Here is a 22,863-nt window from a genome sequence, read left to right as displayed (position 1 = left end):
TTCATATTTACAGGGACCAGCACAATCTCTAGAATAGAATCAGTGCTCAAATCAATATTTCTTTTAAAGAATAAGTGAATGAATAAATAAATGAATGCAAATGGAAGATCATTATTGATGACATATTTTTAAAACAATAAATAAATTGATGTATCTTGTATATCAAAAAGTGTACAAATTTTACTCTAGTTTGTGAGATAGTCCCATTTCTGCCACTAAGAAATTATTATTATTTTTTATTTCAACTGTTATTTTATGTTCAGGGGTACATGGGCAAGTTTGTTACATGGTTAAATTGCATGTCACTGGAGTTTGGTGTACAAATGATTCTGTTACTTAATTAGTGAGCATGGTACCCAATAGGTAGTTTTTTGAACTTCACTCTCCTCCTAGCCTCCCTCCTTAAGTAGGTCCCTGTATTTGCTGTTTCCCTTTTTGTGTCCTTGTGTATTCGATGTTTAGCTCCCATTTTTAAGTAAGAACATGCAATATTTGGTTTTCTGATCCTCAGGTGGTTGGCTTAGGATAATGACCTCCAGCTGCATCAATGTTTTTAATTTTTTTAATTTAATTTTTTAATGGCTACATTGTATTCCATGGTATATATGTATCACATTTTCTTTATCCAGTTCACAGTTGATGGACATCTAGGTTGAGTTCATGATTTTGCTATTGTGAACAGTGCTACAATGAACATATGCATGCATGTATCTTTATGGTAGAATGATTTATATTCCTTTGGGTACATGTCCAGTAATGGGATGGCTGGGTCAAATGGTAGTCCTGTTTTTTAAGTTCTTTGAAAAGCCTTCAAGCTGATTTTGACAGTGGCTGAACAAATTTACATTCCCACTGGAAGTGTATAAGCATTCTCTTTTCTTCACAACCTTGCCAACATCAGTTATGTTTTGATTTGTTTATAATAGCCATTCAAACTGGTGTAAGATGGTATCTCATAGTGGTTTTGATTTACATTTCTCTAATGAGTTAGCGGTGTTGAGCATTTTTCTTGTTTGTTGGCCATGTGTACGTCTTTTTTTGAGAAGTGTCTGTTCATGTCCTTTGTCCTTTTTAAATGGGATGGTTTTTTGCTTGTTGATTTGTCTAAGTTCCTTATAGATTCTGAACACTAGACCTTTGTCAGATGCATAGTTTGTGAATATTTTCTCCCATTCTGTGGGTTGTCTGTTTATTCTGTTGATGATAGTTTATTTTACTGTGCAGAAGCTCTTTAATTAGATGCCATTTGTCTATTTTGTTTTTGTTGCAGTTGCTTTTGGATATTTCATCATGAAATCTTTGACAAGGTCTATGTCTAGAATGGTATTTCTTAGGTTTACTTCTAGGATTTTTATAGTTTTAGGTCATACATTTAAGTCTTTAAATCATTTTGAGTTGGCTTTTGTATATGGTGAAAGGAGGAGGTCCATGTTCAATCTTCTGCATACAGCTAACCAGTAATTCCAAAACTATTTTATTAAATAGAGAGTCCTTTCTCCATTTCTTGCTATTGTCAACTTTGTCAAAGATCAGGTGGTTGTAAATATGAAGCTTTTTTCCTGGGTTCTCTAACCTAGTCCATTTGGTCTATGTGTTTGTTTTTGTACCAGTACCATGCCATTTTGGTTACTGTAGCCTTGTGGTATAATCTGAAGTCAGACAGTGTGATGACTCCAGCTTTGTTCTTTTTGCTTAGAATTGCTTTGGTGATTTGAGCCCTTTTAGTGGTTTCATATGAATTTTAGAATAGTTGTTTTCTAATTCAGTGAAAAATGTCATTAGCAATTTGATAGGAAAAGCATTGAATCTGTAAATTGCTTTGGGTAGTGTGGCCATTTTAACATATTGATTTTTTTCTGTCCATGAGCATGGAATGTTTTTCCATTTGTTTGTGCCATCTCTGATTTTTTTCAACACTACAACTGAGATATTATGAAAAAGATCATCATTTAGGGTTTAAATCTTCTATGCATAAAATTTCAGGTAGTTTTTGGGTAGGTATATACACACATTACTTGACTCTGGCTCATTTAGCACATGTTTATTTTTAAATATATATATATCCTATATACTTTTTCTATATATTAAAAAATCGTAAAGTATTTCTTCTTTGAATGGATCAAAAACATTTAGATAAATCATTTTATGAACAGGGGTTGCAATATCCTGTTTTTATCACCTGGTAGGCACAATCATTGTCTTCGTTCTTCCTATATATTAGCCACTCCCAATTATTGCTCTGTATTAGATGTACAAGTAAATCAGTGTTATTTTCTAGGAAACAATTGTCTTTACTGAAATTAGAAATTAGAACTTGCATTCTGCCAAATGAAAAGTGGATTTATTGCTGTTTTTTTTTTGTTTTTTTTTTTTTTTTAGCATACACACCCTCCTTCAAGCTAAAACACTGATCTAAAATTTCATAATGATTGCTGAATAGTTTGAAAGTTTTTTTCTTTATGGATCCCAACTTGTCATAAGAAATGAGTCATCTATTGTAATATCTAGAATATTGAACTATTAAGCATCCATGCAGATAATTACTGGTAAAATGTATTACTCAAAAATTTTAAAATAAAAATATCTTAGGTTCACATTTTTGAAATGCTTTGAAATTTACAAAAGTCATATACATATATTATTTCCTTCAAACAACATAACAAACATAAGTATATGTTATTGTCTTTAATTTATTAAAGAGGATAAAAATTAACTCATTATGTGACTTGCCATTACCCTGTTAATTCCACGAAAACTCTTACTATTATCAGGGCCGGGAACACTGGCATATGGTAAGTGGACAACTAATAAATATTTGCCAAAATAAATTATTAAATATCATACAGCCAGAATCAGAAGTCTAACTCAAACCTCCTAAATTTCATATATTTCTCTACCACATCAGACTAACTTTATTATTTTTCCCTTGTTTAACTTTAAGAGAGGCACATATCCAAATAATGTTACTTAAGATTAATTGTCACTGTAGCTCACCCGCCATGTGAGCACAGAGCTGAAATGTTGACATTGCACAAATTAAAGTCCATTCAATTCAACAGTATTGAGTGTCTATGATATAGGGACAATGTACTAAAAATTGAAAATGTAAAGATGAGTGAGACATCTGTGTTCTCAAAAAAATTGTAAACTAATAAATGGGAGAGACAATGTAAGTGCCATTTAAATGGTTAAGTACTGTGATCAAAGTGTGGTAGCTAAAAAGAGAAATATGGACATCTACGCTAAGACTGGAATGAATAACAGTAGTGTAGTAATCAAGATGTGCTAGAGTATGCTGCAATAACAAAAAGCACAAAAACCTCAAAACAAACTTTATTTCTTGCTCCTGCTACATGACCAACATATGTCAGTTCTGGGTAATTCACTGAGTCCTAGGTTCTTCCTTGATTTCACTTCAGGATCTAAGCTGATGGATCACCCCCAGTTTTGAACATTATTGATTGGCTAGAGGGTAGGGTGGGTAGAAGGATCTGGAAGTTTTCCCATTAGCCATTGAACATCATTTCTACTTATGAATCATTCATCAGAAATAGTCACATGGACACACCTAAGCAGAAGAGGGCCAGAAAGTACAACCCTATCATGTACAAGGAAGGCAGAGAACTATTTCACCAACCATGCTAATGACTACTACAAAGACTAAAATAGGAATCAGTACATTCTAAGTAGTGTTTAATGCAGTGAAGCACATGTTCTAATCTTGCATATGGCTCAAATATTTAAATTAGAGATACTTCTAAAATATGCCTCTTGCTTTAGCCCTTTAAATTATACCCTCTCATTCATGGTATATCGAAAATAGAAAAAATTCACAAGCTCTAAATGCATATAGATGCCTGCATATGGGAATTGAGGAAACTAGAGATCCCTAATCAGGCACTTCCCCTGCCAGAACCACTGTGTTTACAGTGCCAGCTTTTCTTAGCTGAAAGTCCTTCTTACCCACTACACTAAAGGACTTCAGTTGGCTTTCTGTTCCAAAGCAGCAATAAATAAACAGTGTAGCCCTGTTATTATTTAGAGCTTCCAGTTCTTACAGCCGGAAAGTTACAGCCAGTAGGCAGGCAATCTCCAGGAAAGTAAGCAAACAAAGTTTGGAGAGCAATAATACCATAGTTCCTACAGAAGTAAGAGAACCTATGCATGAGGAAGAGCTGTGATCATGGCACAGAGTGAAGGCCATGTGTCCTCCTGTGACAGACACTGTTGTAGGAAGACAATTAATACATTTTTGCTGATAATGATCAGAGGTAGAGGAGCCTGTGGAGTTTGCGTATGAGCCCGAGGCTCTCCTAACTGTGGAATCTGTATTCCAAGCCACAGTAAATGTCAGATATTTTTATTGAATGATAATGCTGTCCAACACAATATGGATCTAACTGTGGTTGATTTCTCTTTGTTTTATTTTTCAAACACTTGATAAATTGCTTCATTTTTGAAAATGCTCTGGACTACTAAAGAAATAAAAATTAAATCCAAAACCAGAAACAAAAACTCGTACATAATATATTTATTCATTATAAAGATGGTTAGATGTATGTAAGTCAGAGAAAGAATTCTACTAATTTTTTTCTTTCACCTAAAAATCTACTCTTCTAGATGGAGATGGTCAAGGGGTTACCACCAGTCTGTTTCTTGCACTGATAATTTTTCTAGACATTAAATCTCACCATTTGTTCCCAATAGAAAAAGAAAGACAGGACCACCAGACTCTACAGGGTACGTGGACTCAGCTTATTTTAATTTCCTATAATACATAAGTGCACAAGACTCTGACAGCGTTAAACTCTGCAGTCTCCAGCATGTTGATTTTGCTACTCTATATATTTAATTTTCTTTTAAAAATGTATCGTATTTCTCTGAGCATTCATTTGCTTTTCAAATTATGGCTGCCTAGCTGATGCTTGTGTACCAGGTGCCATGTAAAAGCATGTTAAAAGTAGATAAAAGCAATTTACCCTGCCCTCTAATTAGAGATGTCTCATCTTTACCACTGACAATAGCAGTATGCAGCTGTGGAAGTGGAGAGATAATGGGAGCTGGAGTGGGGAGAAATTGAAGATATGCTGGCTGAGGCAGAGTGTCACCTCTCCATTGCTCAGCTTGGGTGGGCTTCAGAATGAAGACAGATTTTTAGTATTTCTTCTTTCCTAGCTCTGTTCATTTATTTTACATTAATAATTGAGCTTTTTTATTAAAGGGAGTATGTGGGGGTGGGGAAGCAGATTGTAGGGGGAAAGACTGTGGGATTTTCTTAATGACTCATTATATGGAATTTATTGTTGCCTAATTCTATAGCTCCTCTACCAATTAACATCTGTTGGGTGCACATCACTACAGTTAATATCATAAGGTTTAAGATGTATGGAGAAAACACACTACTTGCCCATGGAGTTTGCAATTTAGAAGGGTTCTTCTTCATAGAGATAATATTTGGAATGTTATAATCATGCTCAGAGAAAAGATAAACCTAAAACGTGGTCATCTTGGATTATACATGTTCAGACTAGGATGTTTAGAATGAGTAAATGTTGAGAATAGCTTTGGTAAAACAGTCATCCTGAGTGAGGGACACAGAAGGAACCATCATTCCAGGGAATGTACCATGACTGGAGGTAGTAGGTAGCAGCATATGTAAGAACTGTTGAGGCCAGTTCTACTGAAGGGAAAGAGCCATCCACAAAGGAACTCAAGTGTTGAGAGTACACTAAAATGGCAATGTAAATTTAATACAATCATATGAGCTGATTTGATTTAACTTGCATCTGAGAAAACATACACTGGTGAATGTATGTTGATTGTATTGGAGGAGAGGTAAGTGTATATAAAGAAACATTTAATTAGCAGTTTCTGAATGCTGATTAGTATGAGAAATTGTGCTACAAATGAGAGCATATAGAAACTAAAATGTGTAATAATTTGGTGTGATCTAGAGTGGTTGCTGTAGAAATGGAGACAAAGAAAAATTCAACTTAAGTGATATGGTAGGTAGTTAAAGAACTAGCCTATAAGACTTCATGAATTTGAAAAAATAAAGGTATCAAAATAAATTTATCAGGCAAGAATAGGGGCAATAAAGAAATAAGTACAATACACAATAAACATTTGTACAAGAAAATAATGATTTCATTGCTTCACACGTTAAGTAGCATCAATAGGGAGTTGAAATATAAGATTGAAAAGATGTTAAGCAATCAAGGCTGGAGTGTAGATTTAGGAATTGCTTGACTAGTGGTAGTAGTTGGAGCATAACAAACTGATGAGTTCTTTAGGAGTAAGAATAAAAGTACAAAACATTTTATAGAATGAAATTTCAGGAAGTGGGAAAAATATGTGGAATGATGAAAAACAAGAACTTGAAATCAAGTAGGGAGTAACTACCAGTGCCAGATGCTGAAGAAACTCCAGTGGAGGAGAGTTTCAAGAAGAAAAGTGCTTCCATAAAGAAAAGAAGAAAAGATTTGCTTAGAAGTAGAACATTGGTGAATCCCTTCAGCAGAGTGGTAGCAATGGAAGCCAAGTTGAGAGGATTAAGGAAGGACAAGACGGTAAAGAGAAGTGGCAGCAGAATGCTCAATCATTAAATGCAAAGAAAAAATAGACTGATAGTAGAAGGAAGTGCTAGTATCATCAACTTAGTAATTTAAATAAAGCTTAGGGAAATCTGAACATTTACATTTTTAGCAGGAATTAACCATACAAGAGTGAAATGCTAGAGGGTTGAATAAAAGTGAAATATATATATGTGTATATTTCATGTATATGTTTGTATAACCTTGGGAAATACACATCTAGTCTGGGGAGAAAAGCCTGTTCGTTCAGATATGGCATCAGAATGATCTTAGAAAAGATAATTTTATTTTGTTTCTCAAAATAACATATGGATTTATATTGGTTCTGCTGTGATATCCCTCAGAACATTGCTAGGATGCGGTAAGAGTTTACAAAAAGAGCTGCGTTGCTCTGCATAATATATATTTTTTCATTTCTGGAGGAAGCCAAGAGGAAGAAGGGAAGGAGCCTAGAAATGGAGAGAAGCTGGACTCCAGGGATGGATCTGGGGATGCTCCAGAAAGTGCAGCTGTGGAGAATGCAGAAGAAGAGTTGGCTAGTGGGACATTCCCACTGAGGAGCATGGCAGGGGGAATGTCTAATATTCACTAAGAGAATGCTTGAAATGTAACATTTAGATGAAACCCTTCAAGTTTCCTTAAAATACAAATTCATGACTCTCTTTCTGTCTCTCTCTCTCTTTCTCTCTCTTTGGTATGTTAAAGTAATCGAAGAAAGGGATTTTGTTTTATAACTGGGTTACACAGGGGCGAGACCAGAATAGCTGAAAGCTGTGAGACATGCAGAAAATTCAAGATTTAGGAGACATGCAGAACATCAGTGTCTAGGCAAAATGGCAGACTGACCAATCCCCAGACACTGAATCCCTAGAGATATTAGGACAGGGATATTGAGAAAAATTTACCCTTAAATTGTAAAGGACAAGGCAACTCAACATATTGACTGCCTTGTTGACAACCAGGGGCTAATATTTGGGATGCATATTGGGCATAGATACACAGAAAATAATTTATCAGTGACATTAATAATATGACATCTCTTTGTTGAGAATTTACTGCTGTCTTAATATCACAACTCTAAGGGGTCAACATCCAGAGTAAACTTCTTATCTTACACATTTAAAATTATTTGCTAGGCTACATTTTTCTTAGAAAAATGCATATCTGAAACAGAATATTGATTTTTTTCCTGAGTCATACATAAAGACCATCAGAAATTAATTATTGAAAAAACACTGCTATGCTCATTAGAGATATATTTTAATTAGATTAATTTTGCATTAACAGTCCATGAGAAGTTACAACTCACTTGCAATGAGACATTAACATGCATCATTTTTGATATAAGTAAAAATGGAGATGATTAGAAGTATACAAATATAAAGTATGTTGCTAGTATATGCAAGCTCAAAAAACTTTTACCTGATAGAATTAGCAAGAGCAGCTATGTTGAGCTCCTTTCAGTTAAAAGTCATTTTCAGCTATGGCTCTCTAAGGATAGAAATATCACTGCTTTTGATCTCATTTAGAATTCTGCTCACTTTTAGGAAAGTAGGGCTGTTTGGAAATGGTCAGCCATATCCTTACTGAATTTCCTAGGGCTTGACTGCACCCATTCTAGTTAACAAGTAAGATATAATTATATATTGTATTATAACTTCTCAAAGCACTTACATTTTTATTTTCCTTCTTTTATGTTCATTATCTTCATTTGGACTACTCCATGTGACAAAAGCAGTTATTTTTCTTCTACCCCCTAAACTGGACCACTTCAATGCTCTTAGGTCCAAATCATATTCTTTAAGAAACAAGTGTTCACTGAATGATTTACTGCATTATATAATAGGTACTATACAAGACACCTGAGGCCCCCCACACCCTGAAAACAGATGTTTCTTCCTGGAGCTTGCCCAATAGGAGAGAAATTTTTAATTTACCCTTCTCAGTAAACCATTATACAAAACAGAAGTGAAATTATGGACCCATTGAACTCAATCTGGCTGACTTGCAACCCCTATGTGTTCATAAACCCACTGAAATATGTAATTTGTTGTTTATATTAAATATGCACCCAAGCATGATTAGATAAACATTGAAAGTAAATTTTAATTTTAACCATCAGTGGAAGTATATGGGGTGATTTAAGTCACTCATATTAGTTTATTTTTATCAGGTGTTCCTCCTCATCCATAGTGAAATACAATACAGAGATTATAGCCTGTGGCTTGACAGGACATCTTATAGTTGGTAACAGGACTAAATTAAAAGGAAAAAACAATAAATGAGGATGTCTAATTTTACAGATAAAGAAAGCAAGTTCACTCACTCCTCCAGGACAGCACCAGAGACAACCTTAGAACCAAGAGTTTCAAAACCTAGCCTTGTATGGTTTGCGTGATGCCATGATTAAAGAAAAGGGGGTGGGGAACTAAGAGAGGAAGCCAAAGAGAAACAATTCAGTACCAAACAGCAATATTCAGATGTTTTATTAAATAAAAGGAAGTGTTTTGACCTTGCTGGTGAATAGGGGTGATCTCGAAACATTTGCCAGATATAATTAAGGCTATAAGGCAATAGTTGCAAAAGTCGAGGAGCCCTTGCCACCTCCAAAGCATCACGTGTGGATGCAGGAACCATATTAACAACATGGGTAGTCAAGGAGAAAGCAGATAGAATAAAGCTGTACCCAGCAATATAAAGGGAAATACAAGTGGGTGTTGTGCTTAAGAGTAAACTTAGGGAAAAAGGCTTCCCATAACCTCAAGAAATATTTCTGGATCTGAGATATCCATTAGCACATTTAGAAGGTACCTATTTCCATTATTGTGAAGGAGTTATAAATGAAATAAACAACTTTAAATAATACCTCCCTTGGTCAAACTGGATTAAGTATTCCCTGATGGAATTCATTCTTCGTCATTCAAACAGAATGGTTTGCAACTCAACCTGCCTAGCGTGGGGTCTGGAATTCCCACCACAGTCACTGTGCCTTAAGCACTGTTGCAGCAGAAGGACTTGAAGTAACACATGAATATATAATGCCAATTTGCATGTCAGCATGGATTGTTGAAATTGAAGTTAGTTAATTGTCACATTGTAACAGGAAAAGAATCCAAGTTTTGGAGCCGGGTGGAACTGAGTTTTCATCTTCTTTCTCTGCTACTTAACTGTGTTATCCTGAACAAGATACTCAACCTCCATGAGACACAGTGACCATGTGAAATATATATGTAAAATGCCTGGCAAGCATCTGATTCATGTAGGTACCCAAAATTCGATCATTTTCATTTTCTTTTGCTTCCTTGGAAGTTCAGAACAAAATTCTGAGGTAAGTTTCAATTAAAGTGGGTCAGGCAGACAGATTCCAGCAAGGTCAAAGCATCCTTTTTTCTTTAATAAAATATCTGAATATCTGAACAAAAAACAACTTCTGTTTCTCAAGGTTGAAATGATGAATTATTGAACTTCTGTTGCTGTTTGTTTTCTCTCTTACCTCCTTACTACTACATATAAATGAGATATCTTGCTATCCCACTGATATCTCAAATTCAATATTTCCCAAATGAAACATAATCTTTTCCAACAAAAAAGCTCTTTCTCATGAGTTCTCCATGGCTATTAATGGACCAACAGTCTTTCAGTTCTCTACCATATCCAAACATTAGTTAAAATAGAGTCACAGTGAGTGTGTTAGTGATGGTGGATGGGGCAAGGACCAGTATTCACCATCCTCTAGGGAAAAATGGGAAATGTGTGAGACTTTTGGATTGTCACGATGGCTGGAATATGCTATTCAAACTTAGTGGATATGGACCAGAGATGCTAACATACCTGTGTTGCTAGGAACAGTCCTTCACATTGAAGAATTGGGAGCCCGAAATATCATTGGAAACCCCACTAGGAAATGAAAATAGAATCCACTCTCTTCAAAAGCCTATGCTCATTTTCTACTTTCATTACTATTTCCATTATATCAGTCCAGGCTCTGCATTACCTTGAATCATAGCATGTTATTGTTGGAGAGAACTTTAAGGTCATCCACATCATGGAACTGAGGCCAAATATTAGTGAACTGGTCCAAGTTATGTAACTACTTGGTTACAAAGTTTGACCTCAGATCTAACTGTTACCCTGGTAGACTTGCCTAAGGTTATAATATTATCAAACTGTGCTCCACATTCAAATTCATCCTCTACAGGACAGAGCTGACCACCAAATCTTAAAGAACCACTCCCACAATGTCATTTTTCTACCCAAAACAGCTCCCAGTGTTTTCCCATTGCCTAGTAAGTACACATTCCTCAGCCTGGCATCCTAGACCACCCATGAACTGGGCCAACCAGGCCTTTTACTGGTATTCCACCCTACTCTCCTTCTGCCTTTTTTGAGTGACAAACTGTCCCCCTGGCTAACTCCCAAGCACATATTGGGCATTTATATCTTCCCTCAAGCTGTTCCCTTTGCCTAAAATATTCTCCACATTCCTTCCCTGTCAAATCTCTACTGACATTCAAATGTCTCCTCTCCATGAAACTTAAAAAAAAAAAAAAAGTCCTCAACCTGATATGTTCTTTTTCTCTTTATCACCTTTAATATTTTAAAATTGTTACCGGAATTACTATGGTTTGCTAGGCACTATAGCTATTTGAATATTTTGTTCTTTTTGAGGACAGAGACCAGCTAATATGCATAACATTAGCTGTGTGATACTTTGCACATATAAGGTGCACAGTAAAAAGTTTGGAGATAGACACACAAAAGATCTAGCAGCAAATCTGGGAGAAAAAAAAATCAGAAGACAAGACAAAGCTTTCTGCTCTTAATTGTTCACCCAGGAAAAGCTTTAAAGCACTTCTCTTCACACTCCCTTCAAGACTCCTTTTAGCATTATAATGGAAATTCATTGGAAATGTGTTTCAATTTAAACAACAACAACAAAGAAACAGAAGGGAACGACATCATCTTTTTTCTTTCTGTTGCCCTTAATGAAAGTTTCGTTTATCTTTGTCGTCAAACCTATGCTGTCAGCAGTAAGGATGGAAGCTTCATTAATAAAAATCAGAGCAAGCCTTCTACCTTGTAGATGATAATTCCTATATCAAATTGCAACTAACAGCCTGGAGAACTAATATGTAATCTTAAATGGGCAAAACCAGTTGATTTAGAGTTTGGTTTAGAACCATAATTGTGGAAGGACAAATCTTTTTTTAAAGAAAAATAAAACAGGGTCTCACTCTGTCACCCAGGCTGGCATGTAGTGGCATGCTCACAGCCCACTGCAGCCTCTAACTTCTGGGCTCAAGCAGTCCTCCCACCTCAGCCTCCTGAGTTGGCCAAATCTTTATAAAATTTTTCTAACTATTCACCACTGTACAATCTCAGCTAAAAAGTACCAATAGCATAGTTCTGGGGAGCAGAATCTAGCCTTCTTGACACTGTTCACTCAGTTCCAAGTGAAATGCTTGGTACATGTAAGTATATAATTATAAGTATATATCGTATATAATTAAGTATAGAAAAAGCATATAAGTATGTAACTTTTTTGTCAGTGTGTGTGTTAAGAGTAATTCTGGACATATCTTCTATATAGCTATACATTTTCTTAATCACATGATTAATTAGGTCAAGTATAAATAAACTAAACTATATGGCCAGAATTTTAGGGTTTAAGAGGATCAAAGAAACAAAAATATGCAAAAAGCCTAAAATTCAAATTAGAAGAACAAATCTTTTTTTTTGTTTTTTTTTGAGATGAAGTCTCGCTCTGTCGCCAGGCTGGAGTACAGTGGTGCGATCTCCGCTCACTGCAACCTCCACCTCTTGGATTCAAGTGATTCTCATGCCTCAACCTCCTGAGTAGCTGGGATTACAGGCACGTGCCACCATACCCAGCTATTTTTTGTATTTTTAGTAGAAACGGGGTTTCACCATGTTGGCCAGGATGGTCTTGATCTCCTGACCTGGTGATCTGCCCACCTCGGCCTCCCAAAGTGCTGGGATTACAGGCATGAGCCACTGTGCCCGGTCTGAAGAAAGAATCTTAATCTTTAAATCATGAAGCTAAGTAGTCCATTGTTTTATACTAATCTTTTAATATTGGTATTGCACAAAAATCAAGTGTCTGTGCCACAATTGTAAGTTTTTCAAAAGTTAGAATTTTTGCACAATGGTGAAACTTTTTATAGTACTTGAACTGAAATTATCTCATTTTTACATAGTTGATTAGATTTTCATTTTTAGACTAGAGAGTAATTTTATAAAGCTGTTTTCTCTGAATTGAGAATAGAATAGAAGGATTGGTTTTTTAGAGCTGAAAGGATGTGATAAAAGGTAATCATTATACTATGCTGTAATTTAATTTTTTCCTACCAAAAATTATACATCCACTTTTACAAAGTTATGGCACAAAAACCAAGAGCTGTATTCTTTCAATATGCAATTTATAATAATTCACGCTACTAGGTTTGCTGTCCAACTGAAGATATATGAATGATAATGTTATACCCATGTCATTATATACATTATGTCTTAAGATATTAGGTTGCATTATAGCATATTCTGTTATACTTAAATAGTGTTGAACAGTAAATAGGTGATTTGAAAAATTATTCTGCAGTTCATTAATAGCTTATATTATTTCCTGAAAATTCCTTTTTTTGTAGAAAAAGGGCATGCCATTTCTCTGCTGGATGCTCCTTCAAGTCATGTTTACTGTAACCAGGAGATGAAATTTCCAAACAAACCCTGGTGTTTACAGCACTTGGAGAGGCATGTGGCCTGCCATTCCAGTCTCTGACAAGCATGTGCCCCACCTGCTTTTTTGCTTTGGCTTAACAAGTTAGTTGGGCCACAACACAAGTGTGAGAACATGAGAATGTGAGATGCCACAGGCCAGGTGACATGCCAGTGCTGAAAAGCTGGTACATGGCAGGGTATCATTGTGTACATAGAAAGGCCACATGCCACACCAAAATGTAGCAGCCACTTCTCCCAAATTAGATGAATAATTTTCCTTCCATTATGTTCTCACAAACATGTTGTAAAACAATGAGCCTTGAGCTACACTAAGTCCAAAAGTTCAGGGTTTCAAATGAGTGACAAGTGAATATTCATGTTTATTTCTGAGTTGATTGACAGGTAGAGTTTTTTTTCAACTGTGCTTATTCATGATTTGAAAAATACTATTTCAAAGCAGCAAAAATCCATCTTATAGGTATGAGTCTTCTGAGATGGCCAAAAGCTACAGAGCAGCAAATAACATTTTCTTATTTGTCTAATATAGAAGGAGAGAAGCTACTAGAAGAAATGTCCTAGAATCTCACACAGTGCTTCCTAGTTTTCTCTGAATTTCATACTTCTGTGTGCTATCACCAGGCCCACACTACTAATGCAACTGCAGTTGAATTCATTTCAAGTGTTGGCAGGAAAGGATAAGCAAAAAAAATTACATTTTAAAAATTCTGTTGGGTCTAGTATGGGATAGAGAATTCATGAATGCGCAGTGTCAGGTAACCCAAGGTATCTTCTAAGTTTTGACTCTGCTGCTGAACAAGTAGATGAACATAAAAGTTGAATAAAAGTTCTATATTCTCTTCATCTTAACAATGGAAGACTCGATCTAAGGACAAAATACATCTGAAATTTTTGAAGAATTACCATTGAGAATTTCTTTCTTAAGAATTAGCAGAAATCCTGAAAGAATATAAAGGGCTTTTGTCTCTGCTTTCCAAATTGTAAGCAAGGAAATAATTGTGGAATTTGTGATAATTAGCATTTTTTTCTAGCATGATGTATTTTCAAACTTACAGTTTTTAAATTAAGAAAAATTGTTTTTCATCTGTTTAACCACAAACCATGAGTTTTCAAGGAGCTGCATCAATCTATTTATATCCTTTTTCATGGATTTCACATAATGGCAGAAGGGAATCAAAGACAGGTTTTAAGAAACCAAAAATTATATGAATATGTGGAAAGCTGTGTGATTTCAGTCTGTAATTTAGATTTACATCCTATAGTTCTTGGCTTTTAGAAGTGCTTCCTGACTTTCCTAAAATAATTTCCCAGGCTTCAGTGTGGGATGGAGAATACCCTGCAGGGCCATAGTCCAGTTTTAGATTAATGGACTCCTGGCATAGTTTACTGCAGCCAAGCATTGTTCACCTTCACTGGGAACACGGCATTGTCATCGTTTATATAAAAGAGAGACCACTGATTCTGTACTATGCTTTTAATGTTATGTTGCCTAATAAAGGTATTTTGAGTTTATTTATTCCCTGTCTGTTTGCTGAGTAAATTATTGCTTGTGAAAGGTTATGCTTCTCCAGAGAGTATTAGAAATGAAGTCCCAGTTCTTTTAACCCAATGTCTGGGTAATTTCCACCATCGTTTAAGCCTGGAGTTCTAATAAGAATGTTATCCTTTGAAACAGTCTGCTAAAATAGAGATTTAAAGCTCACTTGCTGCCTCTTGATGAACACATGGACTGAGAAGATAGAGAGGGGAATCCTGAGACCACGTGGAGACAGTTTCCCATTACAGCTCAGGTATTAGCATTCAATGGAGTGTGGGTGGTGCCTAAGAGACAAAGTATGATTTTTAATGCTGGATCTCCAAGCAGAACATTTAATAGAATTCCTATAGTCTGTATTTTAAAAAACAGTTCAACAATGGCAAGGCTGTTACTCATTGTTTTTTATATATATATATATATATATATATAAAACATATGGATTTATATATATAAAATATTTATATTCTCTACTGTGTATATATATATTCAGTAGAGAATCTATAGGGAAAAAGTATATTATCCTTGCTTCAAAATATTAAGTGTCACATAGACTCCCTATGTGAATTTTATAATTTCTAGAATTATAGCTCTAAAATATTTTACTAGTAATATGGAAGTCAAAATATTAAACCAAATAAAATAAATAAAATAAAACCAAACCAAATAACAATGCACCTAAATAAAACATGACGTTTTATTCGTGACATTTTTGTTCTTCCCATCTTTTGGTCTTTATTCTCTTTTATTTCCCAGCCACATTTTTCCATATTCTTGCACATTATAATAATCCCCTCTCTTCACACACCCTGTACATTCCCAATAGGTCATCAAGATGCTCTTCATCATCTACTGATTTTCCTTTATTGTTTTTCTTTTAGTTCATTCTCTCTGAGACCTGAGAAATTAGATGGAGGTAAAATTAGGGAGGTATTCATAATCGAAAGATGGAGTGATATTAAGCGATCACATCTTATTTCACATCTGCTTAAAGTGCAAGCAATGTTGATCTCATCCACTGAGTCTGAATTGGTGATTTAGTGTCAATTGTGCCATTTTAACAATGGTATGTAGATTAGAATGAGACAGAGCAGCCTACCATTACTGTCTATGACCCACAGTAGGTCATTAATAAATATTTGATTGAGTTGACTTGAAAAATTGTCATTGTGAAATGTGAAATGCTAGCTTGGAATTATTGCACTATGTCTATGGTTAGGAGAAATATACAAAAAGAGAATCGCTTCTGCCCTGAGGCTAGAAATTATGACAAAAAAGAATTTTATAAAAATAAATGGGGAAAGGAAGTGATAAATATTTTCAATTAGTGAGAGTACACTGTGCAATACAAAGAACAAAGTTGCCCTAGTGCCATCTCGAGGAAATAATGGTTGAAGGTATTTGAAATATTGAGAAAAGATATGTTCATAATATAATCTTACATAATAATCATTTGTCGAACCCTACTTTCAATTTTTTAACATTAAAAATGGAAAGGAATTTGTAGATGAAAACATAAATCTGTCATGTTAAAGTTCATACCTCGCTCTAATATTTTGAGGGGTTACACGATGAATTTAAAACCAAAAATGGGGCCTACAAGAAAATAAAAATGTCTTTAGATTTTGTTAGGCCTGCCAAAGTCATAAGGAAGTTTAACCACCGAGTGCTTTTTTCAGTTGCATGGGAAAATGATTTTATACTGCCCTAGCGAATACTATTTAAAATGTATTGAGCCTGACAAAAGTGTAGGTGAAGGTGAATCGGGGGCACAAGGTCTGGGAAATGAAGTATAATATTTTGCTAAGGAAAAATCAAGATTGATCTGTGATACAAAGGAAACTGATAGCAGCATGAAACTCAAAAGTCTCTGAATCTCATCATTGCATCAAAAATACTATAATCCTGGAACTTAATTTATCATTACATTGTTTAAATTTCTGATTCTCAAAGTTTAAAAAATGTGGTTGGATTATACTCAAAACACATCTGAGTAATACTTGAGAGACATTTGTAAAGCATCAAAAACATTAGTAAATTTCGTATACTTCATTACAAGACAGTTTTAACCCATTTCATGGGACATCAGGATTGATAAAGATTTTTTCACATGAGTATATTCTTACTTTAACTATATTATTTGCCAAGCCACACATAAAAATTTAAAAAGAGAGAGATATTTTTCTTTGACGAAAGGAAGACCACACATCTATTTCAGCGAATTGAAAACAGCTGTGTACAGTCTTTGGCACAGGAGAAGTTTAAAAAATACTACATCTGTGTGGTCAGTTTGGGTTTTGATACAATTGCTTTTAATGTACTTATATACAAATATAAAGATATGTTGAACTGCTTACAAATATTTTTAAGAGTTGAGACATTCACTCCTTGAATTGTGTATTCTTTTTTCTTTTTCTTGCATTCTACTAGTTATAAAATTTGAACAAACTGTTCACATATAAATATTGACAAATATTGATCATGAAATTGGAATGAATGATAGTACCTTTAAAACAATTTTTTTTTTTTTTTGATACGGAGTCTCACCCTGTCACCATGCTGGAGTGCAGTGGCACGATCTTGGCTCACTGGAAACTCCACCTCCTGGGTTCAAGTGATTCTCCTGCCTCAGCCTCCCAAGTAGCTGGGACTACAGGTGCACACGACCATGCCTGGCTAATTTTTGTATTTTTAGTAGAGAAGGGAGTTTCACCATGTTGACCAGGATGGTCTCTATCTCTTGTCTTCATGATCCACCCATTTTGGCCTCCCAAAATGCTGGGATTACAGGCATGAGCCAGCATGCCCAGTGTAAAACAATTAATTCTAAACATTAAGAAATCTTTTTTTTAAAATTTGTTTTATTATTATACTTTAAGTTTTAGGGTACATGTGCACAACGTGCAGGTTTGTTACATATGTATACATGTGCCATGTTGGTGTGCTGCACCCATTAACTCATCATTTAGCATTAGGTATATCTCCTAATGCTATCCCTCCCCCTCCCCCCACCCCATAACAGTCCCCGGTGTGTGATGTTCCCCTTCCTGTATCCATGTGTTCTCATTGTTCAAGTCCCACCTATGAGTGAGAACATGTGGTGTTTGGTTTTTTGTCCTTGTGATAGTTTGCTGAGAATGATGGTTTCCAGTTTCATCCATGTCCCTACAAAGGACATGAACTCATCATTTTTTATGGCTGCATAGTATTCCATGGTGTATATGTGCCACATTTTCTTAATCCAGTCTATCACTGATGGACATTTGGGTTGGTTCCAAGTCTTTGCTATTGTGATTAGTGCCGCAATAAACATACGTGTGCATGTGTCTTTACAGCAGCATGATTTATAATCCTTTGGGTGTAGACCCAGTAATGGGATGGCTGGGTCAAATGGTATTTCTAGTTCTAGATCCTTGAGGAATCGCCACACTGACATCCACAATGGTTGAACTAGTTTCCAGTCCCACCAACAGTGTAAAAGTGTTCATATTTCTCCACATCCTCTCCAGCACCTGTTGTTTCCTGACTTTTTAATGATCGTCATTCTAACTGGTGTGAGATGGTATCTCATTGTGGTTTTAATTTTCATTTCTCTGATGGCCAGTGATGATGAGCATTTTTTCATGTGTCTGTTGGCTGCATAAATGTCTTCTTTTGAGAAGTGTCTCTTCATATCCTTTGCCCACTTTTTGATGGGTTTGTTTGATTTTTTCTTGTAAATTTGTTTGAGTTCATTGTAGACTGTGGATATTAGCCCTGTGTCAGATGAGTAGGTTGCAAAAATTTTCTCTCATTCTGTAGGTTGCCTGTTCACTCTGATGGTAGTTTCTTTTGCTTTGCAGAAGCTCTTTCGTTTAATTAGACCCCATTCATCAATTTTGGCTTTTGTTGCCATTGCTATTGGTGTTTTAGACACGAAGTCCTTGCCCATGCCTATGTCCTGAATGGTATTGCCTAGGTTTTCTTCTAGGGATTTTATGGTTTTAGGTCTAACATGTAAGTCTTTAATCCATCTTGAATTAATTTTTTTTAAGGTGTAAGGAAGGGATCCAGTTTCAGTTTTCTACATATGGCTAGCCAGTTTTCCCAGCACCATTTATTAAATAGGGAATCCTTTCCCCATTTCTTGTTTTTATCAGGTTTGTCAAAGATCAGATAGTTGTAGATATGTGGCATTATTTCTGAGGGCTCTGTTCTGTTCCATTGGTCTATATCTCTGTTTTGGTACCAGTACCGTGCTGTTTTGGTTACTGTAGCCTTGTAGTATAGTTTGAAGTCAGGTAGTGTGATGCCTCCAGCTTTGTTCTTTTGGCTTAGGATTGACTTGGTGATGCGGGCTCTTTTTTGGTTCCATATGAACTTTAAAGTAGTTTTTTCCAAAAAAAAAAGGAAATCTTTTAAGTGTATACTTGACTGTACAATTAAGTCTATCCTTGATTGTACAAATTACTGAATGATACTTTGCAAATGAGTTAATCCAGATATTGCTCAGTTTTCTTGTATAGTAGGGGTAACAACACTTTCACTTGCTGGAATTTTTTGAGAAGGTATCAAAATTATATGAAGTCATGAAAAGGTTTCTATATTTGTATAATGTTTTATAATTAGAGTCAACATTTCCGCTTTTGCCAATTCTCAGAATGTGTTGCATCCTCATCTTTGGAAAATTAACGTAATTCATTTTATTTTGGTTCCATAAACTGAAATGAGTAGGCACTAATTTGAAGTGACAAAGTGTAAATAAAATGAATTTATCACATGAATTTTAATCTATTATTCTTATTTTTATGATGTTCTGACAAGTGGCAATGCAAGACAGCATTTGGTAGTTTTGACTGAAATGTAATAGTCATATGAAATGTATTTGTAAGACCCATTATAAGACATCTTCTTTGAATCTAACCCTAAAGTTTAAAGCAATAACCTGGGAATTGTTTTGAATATCTAAAGATGCAGGAGGGATGTTCAAAGGATTGCCTGCTTTACCTTCCTATTTCCTATAGAAAGAACTAAAAAGGACTGAAGACATCAATTCAATACATGTATTTTTTTCCTAGGCATCAATTTTCTCTGAAGTAAATCTAAAGGTAGAAAAAAAAATTTAGTTTAGGCATGGATATTTGCTGTAAGAACTTTCACCATGATGGAAAGTGAATGGAAAGGTTAAGTAGAAGACGTGCATCATTGCTGTAATTTGTAAACTGATGTGATAACCTCATGTTTAATATTTTATGGAGTAGAAGGTGAATGCTACAGGGAGAAATGTCACTTGGAGATAAGGGAAATCATATGCTAAGAATGTGTATAAATGTGACTGAGAATTAACTTGAGTGTCTCTTTATTAATTGATAGACCGGTGTAACATGACAATGAAATAATGAAGGTATCCTAGCAACCATATTTTCATAACAACTGTGGCCTGTAAGACTATGATGACTGTCAGCCACATTTTATTAATTCAGGAGGATGAGCAAAGATAATTTCCAATCATAAAACCTTTCTGCCAACAAAATATGATGCAGATTTGATCACACCCAATTGGAATCTTTTCATTTAAAAAAATCATATACCTAGATGAATAAATCATTTTATGTTTATAATATTGCAGTTTAATTTGAAATAGTACTAAGAGATTTTGTTATTTATTTGCTATGTAACCTGAAAAAAATAATTCTAAAAACAAAGACCTGTTAATATTGTGAGATCCGTTTTTAATATAAAATATCAACCTATCAAAATAGGCATTTATTTGTAAGTTATTCCTATTTTTTTAATCAGCTTTATTTATTCTTATAATACCAAGCCAAGGACATTGTATGTCCTTGTTTTGATATCCTGGAAACTGGTTTCTTTTCTTTTTTTTAATTGTATTTTAATTTTTTTTTTTTTTTTTTTTTGAGACGAAGTCTCTCTCTTGTCCCCCAGGCTGGAGTCCAGTGGCACGATCTCGGCTCACTGCAACCTCCGCCTCCCGGGTTCAAGTGATTCTCCTTCCTCAGGCTCCTGAGTAGCTGGTATTACAAGTGCCTGCCACCATGCCCGGCTAATTTTTGTATTTTTAGTAGAGATCGGCTTTCACCATGTTGGCCAGGCTGGTCTCGAACTCCTGACCTCAGGTGACCCTCCCTCCTCAGCCTCCCAAAGTGCTAGGATTACATGCGTGAGCCACCACGCCAGGCCTAAAATTTTTAATTGACAAAAATTTTATATAATATTGAAGTGTTCAACATGATGATTTGATAAGAGTATACTTTGTGGACTTATTACCACAAGTTAACATATCCATCACCACACACAGTTACCATTTATGTGTGTGTGTGTGCATTTGTGTGTCTGTGTGGTAAAGACACTTGAAATCTACTTTCTTATCAAGTTTCAAGTAAACAGTACATTTTAAAATTATCAGTGAGGCTCTTCTGTCCCACGAAATGAATCTATTCAAATACTATTTCTTTAATGAATTTAAAAAGAAGGAAGGAGTGCTTATTAAGTACCTACTGTTTGTCTAAATGAAAGATCAATATAACATGATTACAGAAATACTTCTACCCAATTTTTGGGTCTACTATTTTCTCAATTTCCATCTCCTCTGATTTATTATAAAAATAATTTATCTGTCCAAGTCCTGTCAGGAAAGCAGAAACCTCTCTGTGTATTTGAAGTAAGCAGAAAGATATTTGATACAGGAAAGTACTGGAAGGTATGAGGCAGAGATAAAGCGCAGCTACAGCCACATTTCACCACTACTCCAAGGACTCAGAAAGGGACAGAAACTTCCAGAAACTTTAGACAATGATAACTGTTGCCTCCAGTAATGGTTCAAGAGAAATTATCTAGGGACTGCTGAAAATCTCACCTGCCCAAAATCACTTATCTGCCCATTGTAGCCATAGGAGTGTTAATATGGCTAATGCCTTTCATGTGTTGTGCCTCTTACAGGCAGGGTTTTACCTGGAGGCCTACTGACAGAAACTCCAAGAAATCTGGTTCTCAGGCTTCCAGCTTCTTTAACACAGAGAAGAGCCAAGAGGAGGAGGAAAAGTGCTGAGCTCCCAACACACAATTTGGCACAGATATTAAGTCAGAGAACTTTCCCATAAGTGACAACATAGCAATTCCAAATATAACAGAAAAATTGTAGGAGGGATCTCTAGCTTGGAATTATCTAGAATATTTTAGCAACTATAATTGAAGAACTATACAATACCTAAGATACTAATAGTTCTCCAATTATATTATTATTCTCCACAACTATTTTGTCTGCGTTCTAATAAAGCTTACATTTTATTTTGTCCTTTTAGTAAGATATCAATGTGATTGTTAATCTGAATAGATCTTTGGAAATTTGGAATCAGTCAACCTTCTTTAATTGCCTAATTAGAAATAATATTGATATACAGGCAGAATAGGTTATGAATACTAGAGATTTTTTAAAAAGCAAACACAAAAGTGAAAGTTAACTAGCAGAATGTATCCTAAGCAATAACAGCTTTTATAGATTTTAAATTTAGATGTCAGGTGCTCTCCCTGTTCTCTGCATTAAGATAAGAATTCACATTTTCACTTTTGGCTACTATGGAACAATCAATGAATTGTGTAAATGAAAGAATTAGAGCTTTCTGAGACACACTTGGTTCTGATGATGCAAATAGACCTCTCTCAGGCAGAGATGTGTCTGCCTTCTTTACAATTCTGTGCCAGCTCTTTGTACATTGCTTTGTACATGTGAAGAACCCAGAAAATACGTGCTGAAAAATACATGACTAGTATTTAATTTGTTACGTTTAACTCAGATATCATTTTAGAGTCGTATTTTTTCCTTAAAGAATTATGTTGTCAGCACTTTGGGAGGCCTAAGCGGGAGGATCATTCGAACCCAAGAGTTTGAGATCAGCCTGGGCAACATAGAGTGACCCTGTCTCTACGGAAGTTTTTTTAAAAATTAGCTGTGCGTGGTGGTGCGTGTCTGTGGTCCCAGCTACA

The 22,863-nt window shown here is 35.2% G+C and overlaps 1 long non-coding RNA gene across 1 annotated transcript in view; it reads left to right on the top strand.

The window, feature by feature from the left end:
- The window catches only part of LOC129047475 (uncharacterized), a 74,916-nt gene extending 64,743 nt beyond the window's left edge, over positions 1-10,173 (top strand). Inside the window, exons 2-3 of the long non-coding RNA XR_008509185.2 lie at positions 4,621-4,740; positions 7,016-10,173. This is a non-coding gene — a long non-coding RNA (uncharacterized LOC129047475). The remainder of the gene's footprint in view (positions 1-4,620; positions 4,741-7,015) is intronic.
- Positions 10,174-22,863: the final 12,690 nt, after the last annotated feature.

The sequence above is a fragment of the Pongo abelii genome, chromosome 7, assembly GCF_028885655.2.
Source record: "Pongo abelii isolate AG06213 chromosome 7, NHGRI_mPonAbe1-v2.0_pri, whole genome shotgun sequence".
NCBI lineage: Eukaryota > Metazoa > Chordata > Mammalia > Primates > Hominidae > Pongo > Pongo abelii.
This window is presented reverse-complemented; position numbering and strand designations above follow the sequence as displayed.